This window comes from Lolium perenne, chromosome 1, assembly GCF_019359855.2.
Source record: "Lolium perenne isolate Kyuss_39 chromosome 1, Kyuss_2.0, whole genome shotgun sequence".
Lineage (NCBI taxonomy): Eukaryota > Viridiplantae > Streptophyta > Magnoliopsida > Poales > Poaceae > Lolium > Lolium perenne.
In genome coordinates this window covers 271,473,321-271,487,308 of record NC_067244.2, presented here as the reverse complement: position 1 = coordinate 271,487,308, position 13,988 = coordinate 271,473,321, and the positions used below count along the sequence as shown (strand labels likewise).

Genomic DNA, 13,988 nt, shown 5'->3' with positions numbered 1-13,988 from the left:
TTTGATTCGTACGTACTGGCGGACAACTCGTTATTCTTTGGAAATATATTCTTCAACATTTTCAGCAAATTTTCAAATCCTGAGTCAGCTACACCTTCATGTGCCTTCCATTTCAGCAAACCAAGTGTGCAGCCTAGCTTTTTAAGACCATTATCGCATCCTAGGTACATCGACTTTTTGTGATCCTCTAACATGCGATCCAAATTCTCCCTCTCCTTTTCAGTTTCGCAGTGTCTCCGTGCATCAGCAATGGTCCGACCAAGATCATCAGTGGGCTCATCACGTGCCTCTTCTTCACCTTCACCTTCCCCTTCACCTTCCCTACCTTCAGCATCCTCCATGAAAGTATCACCGAAATTATCAGGATAGTTGTCATTGATATCATCCCCTTCTTCATCTTCTTCCATTCTAACCCCTCTTCCTCCATGCTTGGTCCAACAATTATAGCTTGGCATGAAACCGTGCCGAAGCAGGTGCACGTGAACGTCTCTTGAGGAAGAGTAACCCTTCTGATTCTTATAGGCAGCACATGGACAGATAACAAAACCACCCAGCTTGTTCGCATTAGCCACTATGAGGAAATCTTTCAAACCCGTAATGAACATGTGGGGACCCCGGACTAACTGTCCGAAATACCCTGTTATGTATATAGTTCACGATCCCATGATCAGTGCGCCGTGAACACATAACCGAACTGATATCAAATTACACCATCCATTACAAAGCGGAATAAGAAAATTACAATAAGGTCACATGACCATTACTTACATAATAGCCTCGAAGGGCCTAACTAAACATCAGAGTAGCATCATCATTTCAACAGCGCGGAGCCCAAGTCATTCGCCTTAAACCCTACAGGCAACTGACTGGGAAGACGTTCCTAGCTCGCAAAGACATCGTCAACTCCTTCTTCATCCATCGTGTTCCTCCAAGTCTGGCCAAGTAAATAGCCAGGGACAAAGCCGTGAGTACATTTGAATTGTACTCGCAAACCATCAAGAAGGTGATAACAATTCTAACTAAAGAAGACAAGAGAGGAAGAATAGTTTCTCTCGTGGATAAAGCATGTGAAAGAGAAATAGTTTCTCTTGTTGATATAGCATATCGGCATCTCAAGTGATGCGGACACTATGGTGGTTCTATGACATCTCTATATCTTTGTTAAAGAAGAGTTAGCATACCACCATCTCATTTGAAGGGATTGCTAGGGAAGTCCTATGACATCTCTATATCTTTGTTAAAGAAAAGTTCCTCTACATGAAACACTAGGAAGGGAGCAACCCAATTTATTTGTCCTTCCCGACCATCTCCATATGGTCGACACAACCATTCCCGTACCCTTCCGGTACTTCAAAACAAGTTCTTTCCTTTCATTTGCCAAACCATTTTGTAAACCAAAACTCATCAGGCTAAGCAACAGCCATTCCAACCGTCCATGACCGCGGACGCGGCTATTCGAATAGATTTAACTCTGCAGAGTGTGCGCACTTTCCCCACAAGAACCGATAAATCCGTCGAGATCATCCCCGGTTCGTCATACTAAAGTATGCGAGTCTCGGATAATCAGTCATAGCCTTTCGCCTGTCTCCCTTGTCATGAGTCCTTCCCTGCGGGCTTACCCCTTCCCGGCACCCCGGCAGCATACCTCCTTTTGAGCGTATCTCCGGCGCCATGACAGAAGACCCTCAGTAATCGTCCGGCTGCAAGTTAATGCAGTGTATTGCCTCCTTCAGAGCGCAACCCGGTGTCAGAGGTCATCGTGACCCTCCTAGAGAGTGGTGAAGGTATCTCATGTCAACTTCAACAAACTACGGACTAAGCCCGTGCCCACTTTGGATATTGTGGTTGCGCTAGTTAATTGTCAAGGGTGAGTACTTAGGCGCCAAAGTTTTCATAAAACCCAACCTTTTTCATATCCTCATCATTTTTACCAAATCCTTTCCTTTCATAAATTCTCACTTGGGGAAAACATCATGCCCAAGGTTTTATCAAAAACTTTTACAACAAGGTAAAACCTTGAGGGGTTCCCAACCTAAAGTTTCATGAGCTGAACTACTATTGCACTACGGCCGAGATGAGAGTCATCACGCCATAGAGGGGTATAAAGGTGTAGTGGAGTGAATCATACTTGCTTATGGTAAGCATGTATTATGACAACACAAGGAGGAATATACTCTCAGATTTGTGGTGGTAACTATATAACTTAGATAGTGGAGTATTACTATCCAACATACTCTCCAATAGGGTACATGGCATACTCCTCTCAATTGGAGAATACACCAAGATCATGACATAGACACCTCTATACTACAAAGGGGGTGGGTGTGATGTAAGTTATTTTCTTGAGATTATGCATGCTCAAGTTGGGCATACATGATAACCAATGGGAGTAGCGCGGCCATGATGCCATGTATCCCATAATCACAAGACAAAGGTGGAGTATCACCACTAGGGAGTACCCCACTTGGAAACACACATAGATGACATAAATAGAGAGAATAACACACATAGAATTCAAGGTGCTTTGGACATCAACAAATGACATCCAACTAGACACCAAAACAGAGATCAAAAGATGGCTTGCCTTGGCTTATTTGTCCCTGGACTTCTTCAACTTCATCAATATAAGAATCCCGTCAATATAAATAAAATCCTTGTCCGAACCACTTCTTCTTCTTCTCCGGAATTGTTCGCATCTATCGTCGGAAAATATAAAAGGAACACAATAAACACATTGCACCAACAAAACAACATTCAACAAACAACAACTAACCATGCAGCCAAGGTATAACATACTAAGGACTTATAGATACCACAAAACAACTTTAAGAGTTTTAATTTAGAAAACCACATTTATTTACCTAGAAGAGGTATGAGTGCGTCACAACTTAGCAATTGCCTCTCTCGGTTATCACCATGGTATAAACCAAATATCCCCTGGTAGATAACATCATGAAGAGGACAAATGCATTAGTTTGGCATCAAACACATACACAATACAATTTCAAACATTTTTGGAAGAGTAGAAATCAGTTTTCCTAATTTAATTTGCTCCCAAAACACTACATCCAAAATAGGAAGCAAACCATCTATCACATCATTTGAAAACTTAAGAAAAATAATAGAGCTAAAGTTAAATTGCAGAGGTTTTGTTTTGCAAGCATAAAACATTGGTTGTCCAATTTTTAATACAAAGAGGTGGTTAAAGTTTTTAAAACAAACCAAAAAGTTTTGGTACAATAGTCCATGCCACACATACACATTACTAACAGTACCAAATATGCATGAACAGAGACTAAAATTATTTTTCCTAGATGGCCAGTATTAAAACAAGACTAACCCAATTGGAATCACTCAAAAAGGTTGAACCTACAATTTTAGGACCTTGCTTGAATCTGACTGTACAGAAAACAAGATCTGCATGCCAAAAATTGTAGAAAAATCCTAAAAATATGAGGTCAGTTGCATCTGAAAGGTATTGACAGTACGGTTCTAATGCAATTGGTTTCACTCGCAAAATCATCTCCAAGCTCATGGTATAAACAGACAAAGTCAGATCTGACCAGAAATTGATCTGTGAATCATTTCAATTCTAAGTGGTTATTTGAGGTGAAACCAAAGCCAAAATGAAGGTACTGGAGAGGGCTTTCGCCCACCGTTGAGTTTGCTCAAAAAGGTTTTGTAAAACGGAAGAAATCTAACAAACAGTGATTCTGCATGTTTTCAGAACTTTATTTACCATGCAAAATCCGTAACGAATTTGAGGATGAGACCAACGCCAAGTTGTAGATCTTTTCAATACCTATCTGTGGAACTTTGAATCACTCGATTTGGATCTGCACACAAGATTTGGCGGATTTTACAAGTTCGTACCAGAATCTGAAACAGCAAGATGAAAGAAATTACTGCAAGGTTTTGGACGAATCTTGGTAAAGAACTTCAGATCTGAGGATAGGTGAAGCTTCTCCATGCTTGGACCAACATGCACCTGCATCAAGATCCAAACTTAGCAAGGGAGGAAGAAGAAGAGGAGAGAAAACCATCTAGGATTGGGGAGAAGAAGGAGAGGGATGCTCTCATGGAGAGGGGGAGCTTGAGGGAGGGGGAGAGCTTCATCTTGGAGAGCTTTTCATGGCCATGGCCGGCCATGAAGCTAGGAGGAGCAGCAATTTCGTGGGGAGAGGTAGGAGGAGAGTGTGTGGGAGTGGAGGAAAGAGTGGGGAGTGGAAAAGTGAGAGCAAGTGAGGAAGGGGGTGGGCTGCCAAGCCCCTTTATATAGAGGGAGAGGGGGTGGGCTGCCTCCTCATTGATTGGGTTGGTTGGGAGGTAGCCTCTTCATTGATTGGGTTAGTTGGGAGGCTGGTTTGGGGAAGAGATATTTGACCCAAGCTGAATTTATTTGTGGCATTGGGAAGGGACAAAGGAGGAGAGGCTTCCCAAGGTGGAGTAATTATGTGAGAGAGAGGGAAATGGAGAGGCATGATGCATGTGTGCCATGGCATGGCCGGCCACATATTTTTGGCCATGCACAAGTGATCAACAAGAGATAATTGCTACACATGCATGACACCCAAGGTTGAGTGCCTCCCAAATTACTAAAATGGTGGCCTAAAAAGATATACAATTTTAGGCAAAGTGATACTAATGCACAAGGGTGCTAAAGTAGATGGTGGTGACATTCTGACCTGATAAAAGATGTGTCCAAGAGATGATGGTGGTGATGGTGATTTAGACAATGGTAGAGCAAGGGTAGGAGAGATGGTGAGTGAAGTAACCATATACTCACAAGGATGAATATGGTGACATAAATCATCAGTTCATGATGTCAAGGTGATGATGGAAAATAATAAAGGATTGAGATGGGTATGATGAAATATAAGTTGCGCTTCAAATAAGAGGTCAATTGGGAGTGGCTTGAAATACTCCCTGAGTCTAGGGTTTTGTTGAAGGGATTCCACTTGAAAGTATCAAATGATCATCCATACGATCAAGAATTGGATGATGGGGGATACAATGTGGTGGATCAGAGATGTGCTTAAGATGTGCAAGTGTTGCCATTTAAATAGAATTCAGTTGAAAGGTATTCGAAACACCTCAAGGGACAATTGAGAAGGAAATTAATTTAAAAAAAAGACTTTGAAAAGGATTGAGAGAAGTTAGGTAGAACATAGGATTCAAAATGTTCTACTTACTTTATCAAGTAAGGTGGAGTTTTCTAAATTTTAAATAACCAAGAGAAAAACAAGAAATGGTATAAGTACCATAAGCAAGCCTTTTGTAAAAAGGAAAACAAAATAGAAAGTAATGTTTTAGAAATCAGTACTTGGTAGAAATGGGATGAAAAACAAAACCCATTTCAGTTCTGTGTTTTCTTTGAAGAAATATCCTGAAAAGATTTTATAAAACTAGAAGTAGTTTTGTGATCAAAACTAGAGAAGGAAAACAATAGGGTTTTTGAGAAAGAAAACTAATATAGGGAGGAGTGTTCTCAAGGGTAGATGGTGGTTACAAAATGTACCCATCATTCCCACTCTTGGTCTTGTGAAGATTAAACTTGAATAAAAACCAGAGATAAAAGAGGAGGAAGTGATCTAGTGTTGAACAATGGATAGGGTACAAGATCAGGGTGAATGTAAGAGTTGTTATCGTAGAATGGGACATGCAAGACATGGAAGTTGCAGATGGTGATGCATAGATGAGATCCATGCATTGAGGTCACCAATAACAGTTGTGGGTGCTTAGAGATCGACTGCCAAAGTTGGAATCTTATAAGCCCGCCAAAATAGATTGTTGACTTGGCTTCAGAATCAGCCAGGAGGAGTGGGTATAAGAGAAGGATGTAGCAAGGGGTAGATGATCCCCAAGTTTTGAATCAAGGATGGTTTGAGCTAGATTATACCACAAAGAGGAATTTTGAGAAGGCACACCCATGTTGCCATAAGTAGAGAGGTTTGGTGTAGTGAAAAAGGAAAACAATTTTCCCTAAGCCACACATGTGTTTTATTAGGTGAGTTGTTTGTTTTACCACTAGGGGTGTTGTTCTTTGAGGTGGCTCAAGACAAAACTCAACAAGCAATCAAGACAATACATCTACCAACAGAGCAATGATATTCATCACAACAACCAGATCAAGGCAATTCATCTAATTAGTCTCTAGAAAAGTTTTTGTTCCCCCTAATTTTTGCAATAAGGACAATTAATCAAGGTTGCAAAAGTTGGGGTGTTACAGATCTTCCACCCTTAAAATAATCTCGTCCCGAGATTACTGAGCGTAGAACTAGAGGGGTTGTAAAGTTTAATGAAAGTTAGACTCCATTTTTCTGTCGGCGTGCCGTTGTTGAGAGGGTCGCAACTTCAGCTTCTGAGAGACGTGATTGATTTATTCCGAGGGCAAGCTTTGTGAAGGGTTGACTACTCCATGCAGGTGTTGGATCTGTAGCTTCTTCACGATCCTAGCGGAGGTTCAAGACTGTGGGAGGGTTAGTGCACCCAACGGTGCTTGAGCAGGGCTGAAATTTTTTTCTAGAGTTAGCTTGATTTTAGTGGAAGACGAAGTCTTCCACCCTTAAAATTGTTCATCGGGGAGGGGGCGTTAAAAACTGTAAGCTTCGGCCACGGGTCTTGTAGGGCGCTTTTTGGAGAAGCCATTGATCTTTGGAGTTGAACATCTTCAGCGGGCGTTGAGTAGTCCACGGCTTCAAGAGGCATTAGTGCATCCCACATTTCCAACGGTGTGTTAGAAAGGTTTAAAATGTTAGGGTTAGCTCCAACTTTTAGTGGAAGACGAAGTCTTCCACCCTTAAGATTTTTCATCGGGCTTTCGGAAAATCTTAGAGCTTCTGCCTTGCGGTCCTGTCGGGGGCTTCTGAAGGAGTCATCGATCTTCCGTACTCAGTTGAAGAATCTTCAGGGGCGACGTGCAGACCGCAACTTCAAGAGGCACTCACGGTGTTAACTAAACCATAGGGGACGCGCCGTGAGTTAGTAAGTTGATGAAACGCCTGGTTGGTACCCATATGAAGCAGCAACAGGGGTCGTCGAAGACAATCTTCAGCTTGAGGGTCGGTGCTGACTTCAGTAGCAACTAAGAAGTTAGCGGGTAAACTACGCCTAAAGTCTTGAGTCTTGAGGTATCTTCAGGAGCCTTCACTTGATGAGGACCAGATGAACCATGTGATGTAGCTTGGCTTTGATGCTATTGTTCACTCAACTTGTTAGACGGTGTGTTAGAGGGTAGTTTTCAAGAAAATATCCTCGAGGTTAGCGCGATTATGCTCCAAGGTTAGTCCAAATTAGTATGTCTTCTCGCAGAGGTGCAGTCATTCTTGAAGGTAGGGCTTCTTCTTTCTTGGCGTAGTCGAGATGCTCCAGCTGATATTGAAGGAAGTTAGCGTAGATGGGGGTTTGGGTTAGTTTTCCTGATGTTTGAAAAACAACTGCTAACGGGGGTAGAGTTAGAGCTTTTCGTTAACTTATCCAACTAGCTAGCAGTTAGCAAAACATCGGCGAGGTAGGTGAGGGTGAAAACATCTTTGGGAGGCTTTCTAAGCTAGTTTATCACACTAAGGGTGTTTTTCAGACCGAAAGGCCAAGACAATTATACACACAACAAACAAACAAAAGACACTCAAGGCAGCACACAAGGGAACTACAAGCAATCATCAAACCAGGCATGGTAACATAAGTACCCATGGAATGCCTAATGCGCGGGGGTAGCTCAATCAAAATGATTGAGTTTGTCCTATCCATCCTATATGTTTGGGGCTGGTCACGTATGCTGACGTCTTCATCTTGCTGACATTGGCTTCAACTTGGATCCTTGTAGCAGTTGGTGGCGACGTAGGCCTGGTGTTGAGTCATCGATGTCGAGGTGAAGACAAAAACTGCGTAGATCTTCTAGTCTCGATATCCCGGAAACATGAGGTCTTCAGAGAGGTAGTTGTGGAGGTACCCCAAGGTTGACAACTTCTGGTGGCTGGCCTAAAAATTACTAGTCAAGAAATTGAGAACTTGATCCTTGACGACTACGAAAGTGCGAGTCCAAAGAGGAACAAAGTCAGCCCCTTGGCAAACTTTGGTGACAACCAAAGACATGACGTTATCATCCCTATATGTGCACACTAAGTTGACCTCCAATCTTCATGAGTCTTTCTGAGGGATTGATCCATCTTTGAGTTCGAGTCTCCGGTCTGAGTTGGGGACCTCGTCCAATTTGTAGGTTTGAAGTGGATGAGGCAATAGATTAATAATTTTTGAATATTTATAGTAAAGTGGAGGGATAAGAATTTAGAAGTTTTTGAAGAAATAAGAGGAGTAGAAGCTTTGCTTCTGACTAAAGAAAGAATTTGTTTCGCAAATAGTTTTTCCCAAGTACTTGTTTCCTAACTAACGTCCATGCTAACTAAGGTCTCCTACAGTCAGGATAGCTCTGATACCAGCTCTGTGGGGACCCCGGACTAACTGTCCGAAATACCCTGTTATGTATATAGTTCACGATCCCATGATCGGATGCTTGCGCCGTGAACACATAACCGAACTGATATCAAATTACACCATCCATTACAAAGCGGAATAAGAAAATTACAATAAGGTCACATGACCATTACTTACATAATAGCCTCGAAGGGCCTAACTAAACATCAGAGTAGCATCATCATTTCAACAGCGCGGAGCCCAAGTCATTTGCCTTAAACCCGATAGGCAACTGACTGGGAAGACGTTCCTAGCTCGCAAAGACGTCGTCAACTCCTTCTTCATCCATCGTGTTCCTCCAAGTCTGGCCAAGTAAATAGCCAGGGACAAAGCCGTGAGTACATTTGAATTGTACTCGCAAACCATCAAGAAGGTGATAACAATTCTAACTAAAGAAGACAAGAGAGGAAGAATAGTTTCTCTCGTGGATAAAGCATGTGAAAGAGAAATAGTTTCTCTTGTTGATATAGCATATCGGCATCTCAAGTGATGCGGACACTATGGTGGTTCTATGACATCTCTATATCTTTGTTAAAGAAGAGTTAGCATACCACCATCTCATTTGAAGGGATTGCTAGGGAAGTCCTATGACATCTCTATATCTTTGTTAAAGAAAAGTTCCTCTACATGAAACACTAGGAAGGGAGCAACCCAATTTATTTGTCCTTCCCGACCATCTCCATATGGTCGACACAACCATTCCCGTACCCTTCTGGTACTTCAAAACAAGTTCTTTCCTTTCATTTGCCAAACCATTTTGTAAACCAAAACTCATCAGGCTAAGCAACAGCCATTCCAACCGTCCATGACCGCGGACGCGGCTATTCGAATAGATTTAACTCTGCAGAGTGTGCGCACTTTCCCCACAAGAACCGATAAATCCGCCGAGATCATCCCCGGTTCGTCATACTAAAGTATGCGAGTCTCGGATAATCAGTCATAGCCTTTCGCCTGTCTCCCTTGTCATGAGTCCTTCCCTGCGGGCTTACCCCTTCCCGGCACCCCGGCAGCATACCTCCTTTTGAACGTATCTCCGGCGCCATGACAGAAGACCCTCAGTAATCGTCCGGCTGCAAGTTAATGCAGTGTATTGCCTCCTTCAGAGCGCAACCCGGTGTCAGAGGTCATCGTGACCCTCCTAGAGAGTGGTGAAGGTATCTCATGTCAACTTCAACAAACTACGGACTAAGCCCGTGCCCACTTTGGATATTGTGGTTGCGCTAGTTAATTGTCAAGGGTGAGTACTTAGGCGCCAAAGTTTTCATAAAACCCAACCTTTTTCATATCCTCATCATTTTTACCAAATCCTTTCCTTTCATAAATTCTCACTTGGGGAAAACATCATGCCCAAGGTTTTATCAAAAACTTTTACAACAAGGTAAAACCTTGAGGGGTTCCCAACCTAAAGTTTCATGAGCTGAACTACTATTGCACTACGGCCGAGATGAGAGTCATCACGCCATAGAGGGGTATAAAGGTGTAGTGGAGTGAATCATACTTGCTTATGGTAAGCATGTATTATGACAACACAAGGAGGAATATACTCTCAGATTTGTGGTGGTAACTATATAACTTAGATAGTGGAGTATTACTATCCAACATACTCTCCAATAGGGTACACGGCATACTCCTCTCAATTGGAGAATACACCAAGATCATGACATAGACACCTCTATACTACAAAGGGGGTGGGTGTGATGTAAGTTATTTTCTTGAGATTATGCATGCTCAAGTTGGGCATACATGATAACCAATGGGAGTAGCGGCCATGATGCCATGTATCCCATAATCACAAGACAAAGGTGGAGTATCACCACTAGGGAGTACCCCACTTGGAAACACACATAGATGACATAAATAGAGAGAATAACACACATAGAATTCAAGGTGCTTTGGACATCAACAAATGACATCCAACTAGACACCAAAACAGAGATCAAAAGATGGCTTGCCTTGGCTTATTTGTCCCTGGACTTCTTCAACTTCATCAATATAAGAATCCCGTCAATATAAATAAAATCCTTGTCCGAACCACTTCTTCTTCTTCTCCGGAATTGTTCGCATCTATCGTCGGAAAATATAAAAGGAACACAATAAACACATTGCACCAACAAAACAACATTCAACAAACAACAACTAACCATGCAGCCAAGGTATAACATACTAAGGACTTATAGATACCACAAAACAACTTTAAGAGTTTTAATTTAGAAAACCACATTTATTTACCTAGAAGAGGTATGAGTGCGTCACAACTTAGCAATTGCCTCTCTCGGTTATCACCATGGTATAAACCAAATATCCCCTGGTAGATAACATCATGAAGAGGACAAATGCATTAGTTTGGCATCAAACACATACACAATACAATTTCAAACATTTTTGGAAGAGTAGAAATCAGTTTTCCTAATTTAATTTGCTCCCAAAACACTACATCCAAAATAGGAAGCAAACCATCTATCACATCATTTGAAAACTTAAGAAAAATAATAGAGCTAAAGTTAAATTGCAGAGGTTTTGTTTTGCAAGCATAAAACATTGGTTGTCCAATTTTTAATACAAAGAGGTGGTTAAAGTTTTTAAAACAAACCAAAAAGTTTTGGTACAATAGTCCATGCCACATATACACATTACTAACAGTACCAAATATGCATGAACAGAGACTAAAATTATTTTTCCTAGATGGCCAGTATTAAAACAAGACTAACCCAATTGGAATCACTCAAAAAGGTTGAACCTACAATTTTAGGACCTTGCTTGAATCTGACTGTATAGAAAACAAGATCTGCATGCCAAAAATTGTAGAAAAATCCTAAAAATATGAGGTTAGTTGCATCTGAAAGGTATTGATAGTACGGTTCTAATGCAATTGGTTTCACTCGCAAAATCATCTCCAAGCTCATGGTATAAACAGACAAAGTCAGATCTGACCAGAAATTGATCTGTGAATCATTTCAATTCTAAGTGGTTATTTGAGGTGAAACCAACGCCAAAATGAAGGTACTGGAGAGGGATTTCGCCCACCGTTGAGTTTGCTCAAAAAGGTTTTGTAAAACGGAAGAAATCTAACAAACAGTGATTCTGCATGTTTGCAGAACTTTATTTACCATGCAAAATCCGTAACGAATTTGAGGATGAGACCAACGCCAAGTTGTAGATCTTTTCAATACCTATCTGTGGAACTTTGAATCACTCGATTTGGATCTGCACACAAGATTTGGCGGATTTTACAAGTTCGTACCAGAATCTGAAACAGCAAGATGAAAGAAATTACTGCAAGGTTTTGGACGAATCTTGGTAAAGAACTTCAGATCTGAGGATAGGTGAAGCTTCTCCATGCTTGGACCAACATGCACCTGCATCAAGATCCAAACTTAGCAAGGGAGGAAGAAGAAGAGGAGAGAAAACCATCTAGGATTGGGGAGAAGAAGGAGAGGGATGCTCTCATGGAGAGGGGGAGCTTGAGGGAGGGGGAGAGCTTCATCTTGGAGAGCTTTTCATGGCCATGGCCGGCCATGAAGCTAGGAGGAGCAGCAATTTCGTGGGGAGAGGTAGGAGGAGAGTGTGTGGGAGTGGAGGAAAGAGTGGGGAGTGGAAAAGTGAGAGCAAGTGAGGAAGGGGGTGGGCTGCCAAGCCCCTTTATATAGAGGGAGAGGGGGTGGGCTGCCTCCTCATTGATTGGGTTGGTTGGGAGGTAGCCTCTTCATTGATTGGGTTAGTTGGGAGGCTGGTTTGGGGAAGAGATATTTGACCCAAGCTGAATTTATTTGTGGCATTGGGAAGGGACAAAGGAGGAGAGGCTTCCCAAGGTGGAGTAATTATGTGAGAGAGAGGGAAATGGAGAGGCATGATGCATGTGTGCCATGGCATGGCCGGCCACATATTTTTGGCCATGCACAAGTGATCAACAAGAGATAATTGCTACACATGCATGACACCCAAGGTTGAGTGCCTCCCAAATTACTAAAATGGTGGCCTAAAAAGATATACAATTTTAGGCAAAGTGATACTAATGCACAAGGGTGCTAAAGTAGATGGTGGTGACATTCTGACCTGATAAAAGATGTGTCCAAGAGATGATGGTGGTGATGGTGATTTAGACAATGGTAGAGCAAGGCTAGGAGAGATGGTGAGTGAAGTAACCATATACTCACAAGGATGAATATGGTGACATAAATCATCAGTTCATGATGTCAAGGTGATGATGGAAAATAATAAAGGATTGAGATGGGTATGATGAAATATAAGTTGCGCTTCAAATAAGAGGTCAATTGGGAGTGGTTTGAAATACTCCCTGAGTCTAGGGTTTTGTTGAAGGGATTCCACTTGAAAGTATCAAATGATCATCCATACGATCAAGAATTGGATGATGGGGGATACAATGTGGTGGATCAGAGATGTGCTTAAGATGTGCAAGTGTTGCCATTTAAATAGAATTCAGTTGAAAGGTATTCGAAACACCTCAAGGGACAATTGAGAAGGAAATTAATTTAAAAAAAAAGACTTTGAAAAGGATTGAGAGAAGTTAGGTAGAACATAGGATTCAAAATGTTCTACTTACTTTATCAAGTAAGGTGGAGTTTTCTAAATTTTAAATAACCAAGAGAAAAACAAGAAATGGTATAAGTACCATAAGCAAGCCTTTTGTAAAAAGGAAAACAAAATAGAAAGTAATGTTTTAGAAATCAGTACTTGGTAGAAATGGGATGAAAAACAAAACCCATTTCAGTTCTGTGTTTTCTTTGAAGAAATATCCTGAAAAGATTTTATAAAACTAGAAGTAGTTTTGTGATCAAAACTAGAGAAGGAAAACAATAGGGTTTTTGAGAAAGAAAACTAATTTAGGGAGGAGTGTTCTCAAGGGTAGATGGTGGTTACAAAATGTACCCATCATTCCCACTCTTGGTCTTGTGAAGATTAAACTTGAATAAAAACCAGAGATAAAAGAGGAGGAAGTGATCTAGTGTTGAACAATGGATAGGGTACAAGATCAGGGTGAATGTAAGAGTTGTTATCGTAGAATGGGACATGCAAGACATGGAAGTTGCAGATGGTGATGCATAGATGAGATCCATGCATTGAGGTCACCAATAATAGTTGTGGGTGCTTAGAGATCGACTGCCAAAGTTGGAATCTTATAAGCCCGCCAAAATAGATTGTTGACTTGGCTTCAGAATCAGCCAGGAGGAGTGGGTATAAGAGAAGGATGTAGCAAGGGGTAGATGATCCCCAAGTTTTGAATCAAGGATGGTTTGAGCTAGATTATACCACAAAGAGGAATTTTGAGAAGGCATACCCATGTTGCCATAAGTAGAGAGGTTTGGTGTAGTGAAAAAGGAAAACAATTTTCCCTAAGCCACACATGTGTTTTATTAGGTGAGTTGTTTGTTTTACCACTAGGGGTGTTGTTCTTTGAGGTGGCTCAAGACAAAACTCAACAAGCAATCAAGACAATACATCTACCAACAGAGCAATGATATTCATCACAACAACCAGATCAAGGCAATTCATCTAAT

General features: G+C 41.4%; 2 long non-coding RNA genes across 2 annotated transcripts; both read right to left on the bottom strand.

Moving 5' to 3' along the window:
• Nucleotides 1–2,235: 2,235 nt before the first annotated feature.
• Nucleotides 2,236–4,545, bottom strand: LOC127327947 (uncharacterized). The gene is made up of 3 exons (XR_007868863.2): nt 3,740–4,545; nt 2,862–2,937; nt 2,236–2,696 (listed from the first exon to the last, which is right to left on the bottom strand). It is a non-coding gene; the product is annotated as an uncharacterized lncRNA (long non-coding RNA).
• Nucleotides 4,546–10,240: 5,695 nt separating this feature from the next.
• LOC139835066 (uncharacterized) lies at nt 10,241–12,387 on the bottom strand. Its single transcript, XR_011750817.1, has 3 exons — nt 11,580–12,387; nt 10,702–10,777; nt 10,241–10,536 (listed from the first exon to the last, which is right to left on the bottom strand). It is a non-coding gene; the product is annotated as an uncharacterized lncRNA (long non-coding RNA).
• Nucleotides 12,388–13,988: the final 1,601 nt, after the last annotated feature.